The sequence below is a fragment of the Protopterus annectens genome, chromosome 17.part0 (genome assembly GCF_019279795.1).
Source record: "Protopterus annectens isolate FY-2018-M chromosome 17.part0, PAN1.0, whole genome shotgun sequence".
Lineage (NCBI taxonomy): Eukaryota > Metazoa > Chordata > Ceratodontiformes > Protopteridae > Protopterus > Protopterus annectens.
The window spans coordinates 121,094,992-121,116,450 of record NC_056751.1 but is presented as its reverse complement, the minus strand read 5'-3'; positions in this window follow the sequence as shown (position 1 = coordinate 121,116,450).

The following is a 21,459-nucleotide window of genomic DNA, read 5'->3' as shown; positions in this document are numbered from 1 at the left end:
CATATGCAGCAATCAGGTGAAAAGAATAACTGTAATAAATAATAAAACAAAATAAAGTAAATACAACTAGTACATTTAAGTATTTACAATAATGACGTATCTTTCCCAAGTAGCATAATGTAGTATTGTCTAGTGAGCAGATTAGTCACTGAATTATTAGATGAAAACAGGCAGTGAAAAGAAAAAGAAAGGAAAATGCAGCTTATGGAGGATTTAGGCAAGGACAGGCTTCTGAGTTCAGAAAGTAGTGCTTGACTTCAGTTTTAAAGTAGCTGGAACTAGTGATGCTACGAATGTGAGGTGGTAGCCTATTCCATGCAAGGGACACAGAGTGTTTATAGAGGAGTTTACCATACATTTTGCTCGGTTTATAAATATCTAGAAGATGCTGGTCAGAACTACGAAGAGACTGGGTTAGGATATAAGGGGATACTAAGATAGGGAGTGATGGGCAGGCTAGTGGATTGTTGAGTAAGGAGTGTGTCAGCTGCAGCTGGGAAAGTAGTAAGAGCTGGGAGAATTCTAGCTATTGAAGCTGTTTCAGGGCAAGGCAATGATGGCATTTATAAGGTTGGTTACTGGTGAATCTGGCTATGTTATTATAAGCTTGTTCTAGTTTGGAGAGAAGGTTTGACTGGAGGTGAGTTAATATAGGGGAGGTGTAGAGGAGACATGGAAGGAGATAGGCTTGGGCAAGGGTGGGTTTGGAGTTGGGTGCAAGAAATTTATTTTTCCTGTAGAGAAAACCCAGGTTTATGTTATTTTTTTTTGATACAGTGTTGGATATGGATGTCGAATTGAGTTGTTCATTGATTATTGTACCCAGTAGCTTAGTGTGAGGCTCAGCTTTGATTAGAGAGTTAGCTAGTGAAAAAATAGTAATGGTAGATTTAAGGTGGGGGAGAGTTTTGGGGATAAATAGCAGGAGCGTAGTTGTTTTGGGGTTGAGTATAAGTTGATGCTCTGTGAGCCATTTTTCCACAGATGAGAAGGAGTTTTGGGTTTTAGAAGTTTAGAGATGTTGTCAGCACAAGAGATAAGAGTATTGTCATTGGCATACTGTATGAGGGAGGAGGTGTTGCAGGAGGAGTAAAGATGATTGGTGAAGATGTTGAATAGGAGGGGGCCAAGGATTGAGCCTTGAGGGACACCAGTTTGGATAGATAGGAAAAGGGAGCAAGCAGATTGCTATCTGACAGACTGGAGCCTATTTGATAGATAGCTTGACAACCAGTAAATACTAGCGGGGAGAGATTAAGGTCAGTAAGCTTAATAAGTAATTTGGAATGGGAGACAATATTGAAAGCTTTAGAGAGGCCGAGAAAGAGGCAAGACATGAGGAGGGTTTTGTCTCTTTTTATTTTATTTCTACCCTATTTTTAAATTCCATTTTCATTTTGTCCCAGGAATTTCTATCTTCCCTAATAACCCCCAAATAATTTCCACTACCCATTCCTTTAATTCCTCTCTGTTTAACTGCTAGGTGGGGAAGTGCCAGTGTCTCACTTTTATTTCATTATCTTGCATTTTTGTTTTAGTTATTATTGGCATGTGATCTGAAATAGCTGGTCCCTTCTCATTCCTCTTTAGGATTTCCTGCAAGTCCCATCGTTCTGCCATTTTCTGTGTCTTTTCCTTACATATGGCTGGATGTCTTCCATGACAACTTCTGCCCTGCTCTCCTTATGGTGGTAGTTCTCGAATGACCACCTCTGAGTTGGTTTGTCCATCATTGCTTGTCTCTGCTGTCTGCATCTGTCTGTCCACTTTGTTTTTCTTCTCCTTGCCCACTGTCTTTCATGACTAAATTCCTTCTTTATTTCTTCCCTTTACTCTGTGCTGCACTATTTTTGTGTACTAGTCTTGCAACCTCTTCTCATTTTTTGTTGTTGTCTGAATTTGTCATTCATTTTCTTACTGTTACTCACCCCTTGCCACATTTTTTTTTCTCTTCACCAGTCCAGCTTCATATTCTTCATTTTACTAGCTGGTGCAGTACCATCTGCAGATCAGTTCTATGTAGGAGCTCAACATTTTTCTACAAATTCCACAATCCCTGCCGTCCCAGAGCCAAAGACATTGTTTCATGTGCTAAGCACATCACCTATTTATCTCCCAATCAATGTGTTGAGTGTATCATTTTCTTTTCCTGCCATCATATTCTCTCTTTTTTCCCTTTTTATTATAGTTTTACCTGCACATGTAGTGTATGTTGTTCAGCACCTCACTAGGAACTCTAATCTCAAGTATTCCTCAATTTGACTCATCCATCCATCCATCCTTGGCCTGGTGAGGGTTTTAATGGTGCAAGGCTGAGCAGAGTAAACCAGACCTGCCTGCTACCATCAACAATCTCAAGCTTATTATTTTTTTTTAAGAAAACACTCTTTATTCAAATCTGTGCAACAGATTAGATAAGCATACTTACATGTGTGGTACAGTCTTAGATGTGATAACACTCAAAATGTAATAGTGCATTTTTTCTTTTTGATTGGTGTACCCTCTGCATGAAATTTAAATGTGATTTACCTTTGAGATATTTAACTTAACCTATCAATGATGTCATCTTTTGTTCAACTGTTACATAGGTAATCAATTCCCTGGTGGTACAGAATGCACACATTCTGCACCCTATATATCTAATTATCTTTATTCATATTCTTGATCACAAACATTCCCAATAGTGAGCTTTTAAACATTTCCCAGATTAAATTAATCATTCTTCACACTTATTTTTCATTCTCATTATTTATCCTGACTTTTATGCAATGACAACAATTTTCTTAGTTACATACTTCCAGAATAGTCAGATATTTTTTCATGTCAGACTCCACATAAAAGAGGCTTACAGGGCTATAATAATCAGTTAGATATATTCATATACCAGTTCTGATAACCAGATTAAAGACAAGTGACACCTGTCCTTTTATATGATAACCTGAATACTGGTGCATGCCTCAACTGCCCAATCACTTGTAATGAGATAATTTGCAATAAATGACAACTTTTGCTGTTAGAATTGCTTATTTATTGAGGCTTCCCTTGATACTATCATAATAAGAAGTGTCTGCTCGGGTCCCTGTTAGAAGAATGAATTCTCACAAGAGTGAATGTTAAAAAACTGAGCCAGGAACATCAAAAATCTTGAAGCTTGAACAGAATGGACATTGATCGTGGGGGATCACAGCACAGTGGGGTTTGGGATTTTGCTCCTTTCACCACTGCTGTGCTATTTTGGAGTTTATATATATATTTAACAGGGAGTGTACAGGGTGCAGGGAGGCTTTCCCCGATGCAAAAACAAAAAAAAAAACAAAAAAAACAAAACAATGTTGTGTTTGTCCTTTGTTTAGAACTTCCGGGCTATCAATGTTTCCAGCTCAGTCTTTTAACTTTTAACTTTGTGGATATTCAAACTTGTAATAGGGATCTGTATACTATTAGTTATTAGGACCAATACTGTTTATATGGCTCATTCTGAAATATCAGACCAAGAGATAAGATATTACTCCAGAAGCCATGGTCCATGTTTGTGTGTGTGTGTGTGTGTGTGTGTGTGTGTGTGTGTGTGTGTTTGTATAACAAATTTTACTCGTATTAGAACAGTATAAGCTAAATGTCCTCCCACCCATTTATGTTACAATAGAGAATAATTTTTTTTTAAATCAGGAGGTCCAAGAAATTTTAGAAGTAAACATGGCAATAGATGCAGCCATTCTGTTCTGTAAAAAACATGAACATACTACCAGTCTGCACATTCACCATATAAATCCATTTCTACAATAATTCCTCAGTGATTCAGTCCACTGAATATGATTAGATGTAGACTGCTTCGTATACCTTCACACTTATTGGGCTAAAATGTACAACTCTCAGAAAGCACTTCTTTAGTCCTGATTTTTTTTATACAGGTTCAGACTGGCATCATTTTCATAATTTAAGTTTTAGCTAATTCCCTACATGTGACCATCAGACCCTTCTACGTAACAGACTCTCACGCATTTAACTGTTATTAGAGGCTTGACTAGAAATCCCCACCAGGGTAGGCACTTACCTCTGAAGGATGAGAGCCTTTCAACTCATTAACTCTAGGGAAGAATTCCCGTGGGTACTAAAGCCTAGCAACCTTGAGTTAGACAAAAATAGCAATCAGAAAGTGCAAAATGATTCATTGCAGTTAAATCAGATTGGCATCCCTTCCAACCATATTTTATGAGCTATACATTGGGGAATTATTCAGAAAAATATTGCACTGAGTATGTTGTAATCCACCCAGGAGCTATTAATTATGAAGATATTAAATAATCCCATAGCAAAATGATTCAATGGACACCAGCAAAGAAAGATACCCTACTGTATAACCATACACAAGTTCCCTATCTTTGTACAAAACTTAGTTTTGTTCTTGTACCAAGACATCTTGAATAGAGGAATCAAAAATGATCTATTCCTGAGCACCCCAAGGCACATATACATCAGTCTCAATAGGCCATCATCCACTGCTGTGGGAATATTACATCAAGATTCATAGGATGTTCCTCTGTGGAACATTCTGTTACCCTGCTTCTCAAATGTTTCCTAAAAAAAATCACCCAAGATCAGGACTGTTAACACAATATTACTCCTGCTGAAACTATTTGGAAACAGTATTCGGAAATATTTTTAACAAAACCCATCCATTTATAAACAGTGTAAATGTGAATGCCCTTCTGTCTGTTGGGCTTACCCATTTAAATAAATAAAATAAAATTATTGTAATGTTTCATCTGAGCCATGGTTTTGCAAATACAGGACCATATGTATAAATATAATTTGTTTAAAACACTGTAATGTTGCATCTGAGCCATGGTTTTGCAAATACAGGACCGTATGTATAAATATAATTTGTTTAAAACACTGTAATGTTGCATCTGAGCCATGGTTTTGCAAATACAGGACCGTATGTATAAATATAATTTGTTTAAAACACTGTAATGTTGCATCTGAGCCATGGTTTTGCAAATACAGGACCATATGTATACATATAATTTGTTTAAAACACTGTAATGTTGCATCTGAGCCATGGTTTTGCAAATACAGGACCATATGTATAAATATAATTTGTTTAAAACACTGTAATGTTGCGTCTGAGCCATGGTTTTGCAAATACAGGACCATATGTATAAATATAATTTGTTTAAAACACTGTAATGTTGCGTCTGAGCCATGGTTTTGCAAATACAGGACCATATGTATAAATATAATTTGTTTAAAACACTGTAATGTTGCGTCTGAGCCATGACTTTGCAAATACAGGACCATATGTATAAATATAATTTGTTTAAAACACTGTAATGTTGCATCTGAGCCATGGCTTTGCAAATACAGGACCATATGTATAAATATAATTAGTTTAAAACACTGTAATGTTGCATCTGAGCCATGGTTTTGCAAATACAGGACCATATGTATAAATATAATCTGTTTAAAACACTGTAATGTTGCATCTGAGCCATGGTTTTGCAAATACAGGACCATATGTATAAATATAATTTGTTTAAAACACTGTAATGTTGCATCTGAGCCATGGTTTTGCAAATACAGGACCATATGTATAAATATAATTTGTTTAAAACACATTTTTAACAAATAGGTGCACTTGCTTTTTCTCTCATGATACTCATATTATTTAGAAGGTGGTAGATCAAACCATCTCCTAGCATATTAGCCATGGCCTCAACTCAAATCCCACTTTGAGCAGTATAGTTATCTTTACTAAATACCTTGCCCCCATTTTTAGGAAAATGTTCGCACCCTCTCAAAACAGACACTGTTATTACATAGTCAATGAGCACTCTTTTGGTCACCATATGTCAGTTGTGGTTATTAAGTCCTTGTGCTATGAAAGGCTTTGTGCTTTTTGTCTTCAACATTTTCACAGAAAAAACAGTGTAATGAACACCTGATCTATAGTCCTAGTATTTCATTATAAGGTCAACAACACCTACTAGAGAAATAGATTTCTTACCAATACTTAAACTTCCTCTACACAGCAAGTAAAGTACCTCCCTGTCTACCTTCAAAGCCAGGCTTGATGACTGGATTTGTAACCACAAATTCATGCCTAGTATTTCTGAGTGTGATCCTTTGCCCAGAGGGAACTATTCTACTCTTGTCATTGCAAGTGGCAGTGTGTGTGTAAGCTTTTCAATGGCTCTCGAGCCATAACCTTAGTTTTAATCTATGCACGTATGAACCAATGAACAAATCCACATACTGAATATTCTCCACACCTTGGATCTGCCTTGATATCCTCTCCATGGAGAAGAAGCTCCAAGTTGAACTTTCCCAGTTAACAAATGTTAAATAAAATAAAATAAAATATAAAAAAAAAAAATACTCACTTGGCAAAGTTTTATGCCCACTTTGAATTTGACTTAATGCTGAGACTACAGACACAGTTCTCATTCCTCAAATACATAGACAGAATGGCACACAGCTGTGACCCTGGGACCCCGAACAGTTGTAGCATCTCTCTTAAGGCATTATAGCATTTTCTGCAATCACTAAGTGGTATGTAGTCGCATGCCTTCCTCATGAATATAAAACACATGCTGACAATACTAGCATACTCCCATGACAAAGAGCTGAATCATTGTTTCACAACCAGGATAGATTCCACTTTATTTCTTCTAAATTAGAGGCTTAGCTCTTGGATGAAGTTTTCTTTCCTGCATCCTGTGGTATGCTTTTCCAGGGAAGCTAATGTATCTGATTACTGTATAAATAGAACACAGCCTCCTGCCTCCCATTTTTTGAAAATGCAGGAATGCTGAAGTTCTCCAACTTGAGTAGAAACTGTTCCCAAATGTAGTCTGCATGGGTCCTGAGACTCCTGTGGATAACATTCCAGGCTTAAAATGAAAACAAATATTAAATAGATGTGGTTAAGGTTTATTTAAGCCTTTATAAAGACTTTGTCTGCCATTAAGTTTTTTTATCCACTAACTTCATTCCAGATACTGGGAGTAACCCATATTAGCTGTAGTCTTATGCTAAAATTCCTTTAATTGCAGTATTACAGATAAGTGCAATCTTGAACATATAGAAACACAAGCCCAGTGCCTTGGGAAACCTTTTTATGAATCAGATAAGTATTTTCGTTCTGCCTGGACTTCTTCAGATCTTATTGAAATTGAGTCAACTGATGATTATAGACATGATGGCTATATTTATTGATACTTGCAATGGGAGGGAGGAGTCAGACATGACATTGTCAGTTCTCTCAGATTTGGTTGGTGGAACCTATTTTGCTTATAGAGTATGTGCTATTGATAAGAGAGATGTCAATCCTCATTTCTATGTATTTTGAGAGAGAGAACAAACTCTTTCAGTGCCAAATCCCCATCCCCTTTACAGATACAAGTTTCAAAAAAATTCAAAGGATAACCACCATTTTGTTCTTGTGAAGTTAATTGTGTTAAATCTAAGTGTACGTAGTTTATGAAATATATGTTTATTTAAAAAAAATGTCATGCTGTATGATCTTTAACTTTTCCCTTTGTGTTTAGACCTTATTTTAATCCCATTTGTCCACTTTTATGGGACTGTATTCCAATATCTGCTAAATTGAAAACTGTTCTAAACCATTCTATTAGTCATATTATGATGACATTATGAACTTGCCATATTTCTAATTAATAATTCATACTCACTGTCAGCTTTTACTGGACATATCTCATCTTTTACTGTCCACTGGAGTCCAGTTTTATAGGTACCATATGGAAGTATCCATTACTATTTTAGCCTTTTATACAGCAGCAGCATTTATCAGAGTTAAACCACATCAATTTGTTAAAATGTAATTTTAGAAAATCATTTGCTTTTATGGGACTATTTTAACGTTTTGTCTTTCGTATCTTTTCAACAGTTATATTAATCAGACTTAAGCTAAATCAATTTTACAAATCTTTAATACTGGAAAATTGTCTGCTGTTATGAGACTATTGCAAATGAAAGAATTAGGCTTCCAAAATGAAGATAGTGGATAAAAAGCTTAAGGACATACAAAGTCTTTTTATAACAGCACTACTTTATTTCCAAACTTCACAATGACAAAACCGCATGCAGTTCTCATGCATGGTGCACTAGTCACTCTCTGAACGTTGGTCCAACCTGTTGTACCATAAATGATAAAGCCCAGTGTTTCATATGATTAATTATATAAGAAAACAACCCAGATCTAAAGTAAACATTATCTCTGTGCTCAGTATATAAATTTTCCTTAAGCTTGGTACCAATAATCATTGCTATTTTTTATCATTGATGTGGTCTCTCAATTTCCCCACTGCTTGAGGAGGCTTTTTCAAGTTGTGAATTTACTTCTACAAGAAACCATAATCAGTATCAAGCTTGGCATTCTCCCCACCCAACTGCCTTTTTCTTAGCTCCTATACAATCCTTTATTGCTCATGTAGGGCCCTGTCCCAGATCATCCATTTATCTCTGTGGACACTACTGTTCCTGTACTTTATCACCTCCATCTCTGCATTCTTTACCTCTTCCATTATCTGTTTAACCACCACATTCTTGGAATCCTTTTTGATTTCCACAGTCTCTTTATACTTTTTTGGCAACTTTAAGATCAGTGCTAATAAAGCCTTGACTTTAACCCTTTCTTGCAGGCCTTCTACCCAGTTAAAGAAACAGCGTATTTCTTTAAATATCCAAGGATATCCCAAGACCCTACCAATTAAGGGCTGTAAATCTGTTTTAAAATCAACTAACTCACTATAGGATCAGAAAATGTGTCCCCCAGTCCCCTACCTGATCCTGACTGCATCTCCAACAGTGTGACCTGACTATTGGGAACATTTTGTGTAGTCTATCTGGGGTGTGAAAATGTTTGTGCAGGCACTTCTATGAAAATGTTTTAAATGTTCTGGATTTTGTTGCTATTGTTAGGGCCTTATATATCACAGACCATTGCTTTCCTGTAATTATCCTCCCTGTCAGCGTTTGCCAAATATTTGCTTGTGCTAAATTTTTCTTGTCTTTTATAACTGCTTGATAGAATCTAGAAATAAGTCTCTTGTTTTCCTCTGATCTTGCCTCCAATAACAGTTTAACTAACTCTGGTCTCTCCTGATCCCAGTTGCTGAGCTCAGTGTCATATTTTCCCAAAAATCCATGTAAGCCTCTATACTTTATTTCCAAACTTCACAATTACAAAACTGCATGCAGTTCTCATGCATAGTGCACTAGTCAGTGTTTCATATGATTAATTATATAAGGGACACAACCCAGATCCAGGGTATACAATATTTCTGTACTCTGCATATAAATTGTCATTAAGTCTGGTACCAATAATCACTGCTCCTAATGTCTGAGCTCATTGTCATATTTCCCCAAAACTCCATGTAAGTTTCTATATTCCAGAATTTCTCTTTGTCCAGGTTTGCATTTCTCTTGTAAATCTGGTCATCTCATCCTATCTGCCTCCCCCTCTTCTTATCTGATCAGAAATATAACTTTCTTTCCTTTCTTTGACATTTTTAAATGACTGACTTCTCCTTGACCAGCTCTTGTTTCACTAAACCAATGAACCACAGTTCAAATTTCCAATTTTGATATTTTTTAGTGTTGTCTACTCCCTGCAGATTTTTATATATTAACCTCAATATTTCTTTTTCCTTCTTTTCATAAAGCCTGTTACTTGTCCTGTGCACCAGTGGGATAAAGCCCCCTGTCTAAGGACCATCCATTTCCATTTAGAGTCATAATAACTGTTTTGTATATAATATACTAAGTGTAGTTAGACTGCTCTGTGATACTCCTGTAAGTGCAGTAGGGGCAAGCTCCCCCATTCTAGAACTACCTTTTACCAGCCTACATTAGGGCCCATATTTTTCCAGATGTATTTCAATACTTCCTTCCTTATTTGATGCCAGAAATTCTTGCCAGGATTGCATATAAATGCCTGTGCAGGGTAAATGACCAATAGAGCAATAAACATTTCTAGTGCACGTATTCTCTGGTCTAGATCTACTCTCATTGTTTTCCATCTTTTTAGTAATTTAGAAATCTTCTCTTTAACTTTCTTCTGTGATTCTTCAGGTGAAATCTTGGTTGCCTTAGCTATTCATACTCCCAAGTACCTTATCCTGTCATATCCCCACAGTTGAGGGAAGTTCATTCACTAAGTCAAATGTGGGAGCATAATACACACTTATTGCCTTTGTTTTGTCTGTATTTATCTTCTAACCTTACAACTTTTGGAGGGTAATGAATACCTTGTGGATGTCCTGTTTTGGGTTTGTGAGATAGAGTATAACATCACTGCAATCATAGCTAATTTTTTTTTGCCTCACCTCCCCATCAGTTATATCCCCTGATAGAAGAATGTCTTATTTTTGGTGCTAAACATTCTATGTACAAGGCAAACAATTAAGGGGACAGAGGCCAGCCCTGTCTGGTGCCCTTCCCTATCGAAAAATGTTGGATCATCTCTGCAGTAACATTCAAAGCTGCATTAGAGCCTCTATCAGTTTCTTGCAAAATATGGATAAAAGGGGTGGAAATCCCATCTTACTCATGACCTTCCAGAGATACCTCCAGTGTAGCCTTTCATACGCTTTCTCTGCATCCAAACCTATCATTACAGGGGTCATGTAGGGGTCAGAGGTCTTCTGCTTCAGTTTCTTCAAATGCATTTTTAAAATCTTGTCAAAAGTTTGTTGTCCCTGCGTAAACCACAAAACCAATGGATTCTGAGCAGCAAGAAAAACAAATAACACCACAAACCACTCAATGACAGCTACTGGATCCAGTGACGAAAATAATTTAATATCCAGTACCAAATCACAAAGTTCACATCAAATTAATTCAATTGAGCAATAATCATTCAATTAACATATTAAATACAATTACAGTTGTATTTAGTATGTTAATTGAATGATTATTGTTCAATTGAATTCATTTGATAAGGTATAAAAGAGATGATTAGTTACACAGTATTATTCTGAAGAAGTTCTCTTGTGAGGAATGAAAGTGCTTGCGCTTAATCTGTGAACTTTGTGATTTGGTACTGGATATTAAATTCTTTTTGTCATTGGATCCAGTAGCTGTCACTGAGTGGTTTGTTGTGCCATTGTCTAAAGCCAGACTGATCCATAGCCACTATCTTAGGCTGAAGTACAGTTAACCTGTTCATACGTATAGAAGCAAATATGTTATTGTCAGGGTTAAGCAGTGAGACTGGATGGTAGGAACTGGGATTGGCTGGTCCTTTACCATTTTTCAGTACCAGGGAGTTCACTGCATTTCTCTAGGAGTGTGGTATCCTCTGGTACTGCATTATCTCATTAAATAATCTGGATGCAAGAGGAAGGATTTGAGCCTGATATTCCTTCCATAGCTCATTGGGTAGATCTTCACCCTGGGGGATTTGCCCATGACTTGTTTTCTTATCTGAACTTCTGTCTCTTGAATGGCAATAGGTTTTATACAATCCAGTGCTCTTTGTTCTGAAACTGTAGGGATCATTAATCCCTCAAAAAATTCTGCCATCTCTACTAACCATTGTCATGATCTGTCCAGTGGGGAGGAGGGTCATGTAACACCAGATAACAGTTCCTGAGTATATCTGCAATTTTATTGGGGTGCCTAGCTATTTTCCCTGTTTTGGGGGGGTCCCATAATTTAAATATACTCCTTTCAACCTTTTCTTGTTTTAGCTTTGCAACCAACATTTTCTGCATCTTTGTTGTGTCATCATAGAATTTTAACTTGAGGGCTACTTGATTTCTGTCTATATATTCTTATATTTATTCCATACCCCTTTCAAGTCTTCTAACTCCTTTCTTTCAGCTTCTCCTAACTCTGGGTCCCTTTCTTCTATCCCTTTCATCCTATTTAAGTTTGATTTACTAAAATCTCTCAGCCCTCTTTTGGCTCTTATCTTCTGCTTACAGAGCTTATCTAGCAACTCTAACAATTTCCCAGTAGCTCACTACCTCCTGGTATGCTTCCTGCTTACCCATAACTATTTTCCTAAGCAACTGCATGATATTTTCTTTCCTCTCAAACTTTTTTAGTCACCAGTTTCCAAGTCTCCAGTGTTTCTTCCCATTGAATATGAACCTAGGTTTCATCATTATACTTAAGTATGATTATATTGAGTTATTATATCTGTTACATAGAACTCATGTTCCTTGGTCACATATGCTTTTCAACATATTTACCAACAACTTAGACTTTGCAAAATGTCAAGCATCCCTCATACAATATGCAGATGACTCCACTTTAATCTGTACTGCCAGTAACCCAATTACTATATAACACATCACCCAATAGTCATTTTCATTAGTTGAAAGCTGGATAAATAACTCCCGGCTTCTACTCAGTCTAAAAAAGCATAGCTGCTATAACTCCTCCCAAAATCTCTTACACACCACAAACAACATTTCTTAATAACACCCTCTGATAACATCTCTATAATAGGCATCATCCATATCAAAGTACTAGACATGATAATTGAGGATAACCTGAAAGTTTACTTACATGTGCAACAGGTTATCAAAAACTCACCAAAAATTAGGGACACTCAATAGGAAACAAAACTACCTAACTGATTCATCCAGGAAACTGATGGTCTCTGCGCTCCTGCTTCCCACTTTTTTCAAGCACAACTTAGATCTTTGAATAGGAAACAGAAAATTTGCCCCAGGACTGACCCTGTACTACTAATGGACGGAGGCAGCTCCTAAATGCATTTTTCCAGGTATGGGTCCCTTCAAATTATCTATGGTATGATCCCAGTTATTCTCATTAGAGAGTAATATATAATTATCAACAATGGGATGGGTAAGGCCAATGAATAACCAAATAAGATAGGTTATTTCAAGAACAAAATGGGAAATTGGCTAGGCTTAAAATGTCCCACAAGGGTAGATTAGCCTAGTACTTACCTATGAACCTATGAATTATATCACTCACCAGTACTGCTTAGCCTTCAAGCTTCCATCCAATACAAACTAAACCAGTGCTACAATAAAACAGCAAAGTTTACCAGTAGCTGACCGAACAGATCCCATCACTGCATAGCCCTGAAACAGACTGATTACCTTGAATTACCTGAGAAACTTACTTATACCCAACTACTTCTAGTCCACAAATCAAAATCCAAGCCAGAGCAAATTAAAGCCCAGTGAGACTTATTGCATACATATGCTCTTGTTAGGTCACCTCGACCTGAAAACAGAATGCCCCTTACTACCTATAAACCACAGTTGTCAGCAGGAACCTCTTTCTATTCCAGCTGTGTAGCCCACTCCTGGAACTCTGTCTCCTTATTAAACATATTAGCAACCTTCCCAATTTCAAGAGCGATCTAAAAAAATGTCTGACACCTGGACCTCTGCCTGCATAACCTTCAAAAGAGATACATGACCACCTACTTACTATATGCGTTTCTTACTCTGAATCACTAATACCTCCATATCTTAGCAGGTAGTAATGGCCTCACATCAAAGGTAACTCTACTTTAATGATACCATACTACTAAGGTATGATCTTCTACCTTTTCATCCTAGTAACCAAAACATGCTACTGTTTACTTCCTCCCTAGTATCCTTCTATAACATTATTATCTAATACTAATCATCTCTCTCTCTCTCTCTCTCCATGTCCTTATTTTTCCCTCCTGCATATTACTCCTCCTCATCTCATTCTATTGCTCTGTCTGGTTTGTCATCAGAATACTGTTATTTTCTCTCCTCTGTCTACTATTAGAAATATAGACAATTATTTTGAATAACTGTATATCACTTTACTCAGCACAGGCTGTCCTGTTCTGCAGAATGTCTTGCTACTTGCAATATATACCATATTCGTGATCACAATTTCTCCTAGGAATAGTCTGAAAATGTATTTCAATCAGTTGTGGGGACTCTTATCTACTGTATACAGCACACCCCGATCTATTTTAAAGTGTTTTATCTGTCGTGGGGCTTTTCTCCCTTTGTACATAATTACTTGTCAACTTTTGTTTAAATGTTTTTGAATATGTTGTGGAACTTTTCTCCCTGGGTCTCCACTGAAAACGGGCCATTGTCTATGCTGGGATTTTCTGAGTACCAAAGCAGAAATAAATAAAAAAAATAATAATAATAATAATAATATTAAAACCAAATAAATAAATAAATAGCAGCCTTGAGGGAAATGGTTGCAACATTTGCAAATTGACACCTGACAAATGAAATGATTTATCACCATATGGTGGAAAAAAAGACTTTCCCTGGGATTCATTAACAGTTGTGTAGTCTCCACACAGCCTCCATGATTTAAGCATGTTAGCGAGATGAGCAGTATGCATATTTGATTAGTGCTGCTGCTCATAATATCTACTCATTTATAAGCACCTTTTTGTTGCCAGCAATAGTGTTCCCAACCAGAGATGGATCATGCTCAAATGAGGCTCTAGGCTCGGTAATGGATCAGGGCCTCCCAACAGCAGCCCCCCTGGAAGCCCCCACCCCCACCACAGCCATTTCAGTGTCCCATTATATGGCTGTTTCTCCTCAAATACCATAAACACTGTTCAAATCTGTCAGTGTGCATACTGTTTTCTTCTTTACTTCTACAATGATTAGAGATATTTAAATTTTTTATTTCAAATTTTACAGCACAAACACTGATAGCTACCTGCAAAACAAAAGAATACAATCTCACAATGAAAGCAGACTTAGCATGAACAGTAAGCTTCTCTGCTCTTGGAACTCACATTCATTGCAACAGCATTGAAACTCACATTCAAAGAAAATGCATCTGGTCAGTGGTGGATTAAGTTTATCTTTGTGCTGTTTTCGAACCATAGGCCCTGTGTTTTTTGAAGTACCATCCTGATTGTATTAAATTATATTTCTTGTATAATACATCACCACTTGTTAGAGTATGTTTTACATTTGTAGGTTTGAACATTTTTCTAGTAAGCAATGAAACGTATGAACCAAGAATAAAAAAATACCCATTATAGAACATTTAAACCACAAAGGTGACTCAAACTCCTGTCACTACAATCCACCAATATCAGTCAATATACACAAGCTCTGCAGAAGTAAAAGTCATTTGAATAATTTCACATTAAAGAGATCTATAACTAATGAAGAGGTTGCTGCTGCTGACATGTTTCATGTACAAATTTAATGCCTGTAGCCAGTGAAGAATAAACTGCTCATGTACATTACAAAAAAAAGTTGGTAAGCTGGTAATATTACAAAAGAGAATGTCTGTCAAACTGGCAACAGATACATAGTTACTAGGCATCTCATCCAAAGGAGGGCACACTCAGGAGTGCAGCACCACCATCCCTCTTGAAGGGCACTGCAGTATTAACACTCCATCGACATAGTGCAGGAGCAGAACCCACAGCCTTCTGCACCAAAGGAAAGGTATGCTTTCTGTTGTGTTACTAGCACTGCTTACAAATCTGATAGCATAAACACCGATGATGGCCATTCACTAAACAAAACAGTTGCACATTGGAAACAGACTTATCATGAACAAAAATAAATTTCTCTTCCCTTGAAACTCAACATTCCTTGAAAACGCAATGGAACTCAACATTCCTTGAAAATGCACAGAAACTCAGCAGTCCTTGAAAATGCACTGGAACTCAACAGTCCTTGAAAGTACACAGAAACTCAACATTCTTTGTAAATGCACAGAAATTCAGCATTCTTTGAAAATGCACTGAAACTCAACAGTGTTTAAACATATACTGGCTCATGACAGTTTAGTAGTTGGTACAGAAGATTCAGGCTCTAGTATCCTGTAAGCAAGGTACAGAGTTTGATTCTGAATAAATTAACAAACCTGCCATCCCTAATTAGGACATTACACACACACACACACACACACACACACACACACACACACACACACACACACACACACACACACACACACACACACACACCTAACCTGTTTTATCACTTGTAATTCTCCATAAACGTCCTCTGGAATGGCATCTCTCAATAACTGTTCTAATATGTGTACAGGCAAACAGAAACTTTCCATAACTACCCTAATGTGTGTATGGAAAAACAGAAACTCTCCATAACTGTTCTAATGTGCTTGAACACATACATAGATGCTACTATAGACATGCTCTGTGTGTGTTCTTAAAGGAGAAATGTACACATGAAGAGAGTGTTTTTAAAGAAGAAGTTTTGCTGCAGTGGGTCCCCCTAAGTCAGCAGTGGGCCCCCAAACCAGCAGGCCCTAGGCAACTGCCTAGGTCGTCTAGTGCTGGATCCGGCTCTGTTCCTGGCCATGGAAAGGTGCTTGCAAGCACGAACACAGAATTTAAGCAAAATAGTTTGCTTATAGGTAAAACTAAGATAGGAGCATGCACTGTATCTCAGAAATATTAACAGCAAATACAGTGAAAGAATTCTGAAGGAAGGGAAGTGAAATGGGGGAATTATACACAAATAATATTGATTGTATTGCATATCTAATTAGTGGCGGGGAAATGGGGAAAGTGTACTCATATACTGCTGGCAAATATGCTGTAGTGTCAAAGTAAAATTTCTAATATAAATCCTGTCATATTGATGTGATGATAATTAGTGTCAATGACAATACATGACATATGCACATAAATAAAAACAGGCATGCCCACAAAGGATGTGATAGGGATATTAAGCTGCAGTGTAACAACAGGGAGTTAAAATGTGTTATACAGGTTAATAAAATGCTGAGATGAGATATGTTACCAAGGACAGAAGATACATTATGGAATGAATGCATAGACTGCAGTTATTGCATATGAGATGCTTATACAGGGAATTTATGTAGCCAGATGACACCACTGCTGTATTTTCCACCTCAGCATGTATACACAAGAAAAAATTACAGCTGTTATGTCAAATACATCAGAAAATGGCATGTCTTGGAAAAGAAATGTCAGTGAAAGGGGTTTATCATCTATGAACGTGGAATAGACAAGCAAGTTTTATATAATTGTGTAAATGCTAAATGGTAATCTAATAACACACAACATACATAAGTGACAAATGACAACACAGATCAGATGAAATGTCATGATTTCTGGATTTCCATTGCTGATTTGCAAACATCTCAGACATCATTAGACTGGGTATGCGCACATGAAATTACAGGGAACAGTAACATAATAGCAATTCAACAGCACCAACACACAAGAAAGTGTTGTAATACAGGACTAATAACAGTTTGTGGTAGTCTGGCAGCATGCCCTACAGTAAGAAACATTTATGGAAGCTCTTCTCTACCATTAAGCTGTACAGTGTGATGAAACAATTGCAGTAATAAAGAAAATACAGAGCATAATTATTTTGGGAATATGTAGTGCCTGTGAGCAATGAATGACATAATAAACATTTGCATCATGTCATTTTCAAACACATGCCAGGACAGATATCAGAGAGATGCATAGCAATCATGGACACCACAGTAATACACATATCGGTTATGCCATGAAGAACACCTTTGAAGGGCTTACAGCACTTTTCTATCATAAGGGGTATAGATGCCCTGCCTTGTACGACAAGGCCTAAAAAGGTGGTCCCCTGACTGTGCTATAACTGTTGTCTTTGTGTAAGCCACTGCAATCTGATATGATTCTCTGACAGACAGATGTTATCAGATTCAAACCTCTGCTTATTATATTAGGCTCTCTCCAGTCCTCTGTAATGACTGCATATGCCACATCAGATAGCAATGGAAGCTGTCACAAATAATTGAAATTGAAGTGTGCATTAAGAAGGGAGTTATGAATATAATGTGAACAATCAGATTTAGTCAGAATGCTGGAAAGGAGCTACACATGTTACTATCCACAATACAGTGAGCAGTACAGTATAAATTCTTCTTTGACATGACAGCTATTTCCATCATGTAGTACACACATTGTCCCAGAAATGAACCACAGTCTATCTGTTTGGGTATGCTATACAAGCCAATACTCAATGCATGTGGAACAGGAGCACTCACAACACAGCATGCCATGAATAACCATTTCATTGCCATGCAATCACAACCTGTGATTATATATATCATTGTCCAACATAAAAATGGCTAAGAATAACTAGATGCAATGGTGTTTATGTAACATCAGTACATTCATATAATGTTGCCTTTCAGGAATTGAAGAGCAAGCTATGTGATTCTACCAACTAATGATGTGGATGAACCACAATGCCATGTAGCAGTCTTGATATAAGTGTGACTCTCCACCTCTGCTAACTTACTACATCATATGTATGTGTTGTAAACAAGATCTTTAAGATAAAAGGGATGGTGGAGGTTACTCCCACTGCAAATGCACACATTATAACTGTGGTGGATGCCATTCATGCATTACAGTACAAGGTCCAACAACAACAACAGACACTGAATGTGGATGTTGAACACATGAGCAATTGACAACACAAAATACATGATATGGTAGAAGTGTCACCACAATTGTTTGGTATGTTATTGCTGCAAGGGATCTGTGTACCTGTAATTGCTGTACTAAGGCAACAACATCCAGAATGTTGTATCATTCTCTCGTGTCAGTGAATAATGCTTCTTACATATGTTATTTAAGGAAAATGTAATCGCATGTCATGATTACTCTGAATAAAAGCATTGCTGTGTGAGGAAATTATCATAGATTTTTGTTAAGAGGAATCAACATCTATAAGTATACACAGCAGGTGTTTGACAACAGTTTTAGCAACATGTACCATCATAATAAGACTGACACAGTGTAGTCTGAGCAGTAATGGCTGGATTTGAACTAACTACCTAAGCTCACAAACCTCAGATTTGTGCCTGAATCACAAGCATCACATGACACGTTGAGGCATGACTGGGACTGTGCACAGTTACATGGATGACATTACCATTGCTTATTAGCTGTATGTTTATACTAAAAAGTGGTTGAAGTGCACAATAACACTGCAGCTACACACGCGCGCACACACACACACACACACACACACACACACACATGTTTGAAGAGTACTATACACAGCATGAGGGTGAATACCACACTCAAGCTGGCCTCAAACATCCTACATATGTAGTTACAGAATGTGCAAAAGACAGCATCAAAGTCATGCAACACAGGAGAATTCACATTCCATCTGTGACATACTGTGGTTATGTTAGCATTATGCAATTGTGAGGCCTAAAAGTTATTTTCTCTGGGGATGCTAGTATTTGCTAATGTAACACTGTGCCACTGTAAATCCATCTCATAAGTGGAAGAGTACATAAAGATGTTGTGGGGTGGCCACTGGTATATGACAATAATCACAGTCACACTATTTAAGTAGGGATGAACTCGAACCACCTAACTCTCTACTTATACCATCTATACAGCACGTTATCACCAGCCAGTGCCACAGGAGAATATTGAGTACAAGTGAGGCATACAGCATCAGCAGTGTATTGTCAAGGAGATGTGTCTGACTTTTACAGCCAGCTGGGGTTGCAAAAGTCCCCACTGCAAATGTGTGTAAACCAATCCTGAATTTATTTACAGTCACACACACTTGTAGAAGTTAAGCACTACTGTATTCAAACCTCCAGCCTATCTATTTATACACTGAAGAGAGTGGTGTAAGAAACATAAGCACCACAGGCGAAGTCTGACATTTAAAATGCGACAGTTCACTTTAGAAAGGATGACCTCATCAGTGTGTTGTACCAGGGGTGTAGCCAGACACTATAATTTCATAATCTTATTGCTGCCCCAAACCCACCTGTCATTTGAAAAACCGAACACCCCCCACATAGCAAAAGTTTGCATCACTTTCCCTCTAAAACCATTAAGTAGATATTTTTTTCAGTCCATGCAACTCTTATTGGAGGCATTAATTTAAACAGCTGTGGACATAGTATGGCCTAAATAAGTCATGTTTTTTCTAAGCAATGTATAGAAATTTGTGCTAAGTAGAGTACAAAGAGTGTGCCTAATTACAACCTTGTATTGCAAAGAAGTTGTGGTTTTGAAAGGTGGTATAACATGATGGTGTAGTCATATATCAGTTTAAAATGTTTCTCTACAACTAAAGTTGATTGAGCACAGCTGTGTTGGAGGACATGGTCACCTAACTGTAAGTGCACCCTCCCCCCACAAGTTTTCCATATTGAGCCAGCCACCTACCTATCTAGTTGCACAATTTAGAGAGCACTGTATTACTTGCAAGGACAACAGGAAAAGTCAGTCTGTGTTTCAGTAAAAAGTGGGATAAGGGAGCTGTGTGCGGAGTGAAATGTATTCTCCTCATAGGAAGTGGATATCGGAACAAGCATAACAGACAGACACACACGTTTCCCATGTTAAGTATCGAATCTCCTACCTATCTAGTTACACAGTCTTGAGAGCACTGTATGAATCACAAGCACCACAGGAGAAGCCTGACTGTTTAAGGGAGAGAGGGCAGTTTTGTCAGGATGTTTTGTGTTTCAGAGAGGTTTAGCAAGTCACACATAAGACAGTGCCCTGCAGAATAACAGTGATGTATTATGTGAGAATAGGTTAAGCAAACTTTTAACACATTTGTAAGTGTAAACATTGTAGAGAAGACATACATTAAAGGACCAGATTAACTGAGTCAACATCATTCTGAAATCAAGACAACCTGTTGACAAAATTAATACAGACATACAGATGTTGTGCAACATGCAACAATTATTATTTGATTTTCTTTTTTTTTTATGTTACTCTTTGAGCTTAGTGTTGCCAAGCTGAATTGTGCTGCCGATGACAAAGTATTAGTGCATGAATAATCACATCATCAAGCAGTATTCTGTGTTGCTCTGTGCAAACTTTTGTGCAAGATCAGTATAAGACATACAGATATTTAAAGCAGCAGAAAGCACCCCTGTGCTACCAGGCTATAACTCATTCCACACCTTTCAGCCCCAGAACATGGACCAAAGCTCCAAAGGCAGTGGTGTCTCCATACTCATAAAGGATATGCACACCTACAGACTAGTAGCCCAGCATAACGAATCTGAGATACTCCAGGTACAACTAACATTGGGTAAGATAGCGATTCAGGTCTTAGCCTGCTATAGGTCCCCAACCACGTCCCAAGACTCTCACTCCACATTCCTAAGCACCCTGGAAACTATTAAGATCCAACCCAATGCTCTCATACTAGGTGACTTCAACTACCCCTCCATCAGCTGGGAAAACTACTCATGCACCAATGCAGTTGCCCAACGCTTCCTGGAATTCATCAATTCCAATGCCCTGGACCAGCTCATTCTTACCCCCACTAGAGGAAGCAACATCCTTAAGCTGGTTATTACTAACATGGGCAACCGTTGCTCTACACCAATAGTCAATTCCTCTCTGGTTAGATCCGACCACAAACTAATCACCATGGAAATCCACATCTCACCCACAGCCCCCACAAAGGCATCCAACATGAAAAA